The sequence below is a fragment of the Merops nubicus genome, unplaced genomic scaffold, assembly GCF_000691845.1.
Source record: "Merops nubicus isolate BGI_N331 unplaced genomic scaffold, ASM69184v1 scaffold21222, whole genome shotgun sequence".
Classification (NCBI taxonomy): Eukaryota; Metazoa; Chordata; class Aves; order Coraciiformes; family Meropidae; genus Merops; species Merops nubicus.
The window spans coordinates 24,942-25,235 of NW_008594540.1; positions in this window are offsets into that span (position 1 = coordinate 24,942).

Sequence of the window (294 nt, forward strand, 5' to 3'; positions counted from 1 at the left end):
CACCCGGCGGAGGCTGTAACGTCCCCCCAGCGCAACTGCCTGTCAGGACTATCTGCACCCGTTACACTCGTGCCCTGCGGCAGGGTCCGAGCTGCGACCACGGCGCTAAACCCGCTGTGCCCCCAACCCTCCACACCGGGAGCTTTGCAAGTGTAGATATAGAAAAAAACGTTCACCTTTGGAACCAACAAACGCTCCTCTGCTGCTCTCAGGAAAACAATTTTGCCCACCATTTACTGCCAGAGCTTGGCATGATGACTCAAAATCGAAGAAAACAAAGGTTATGAGACGGTG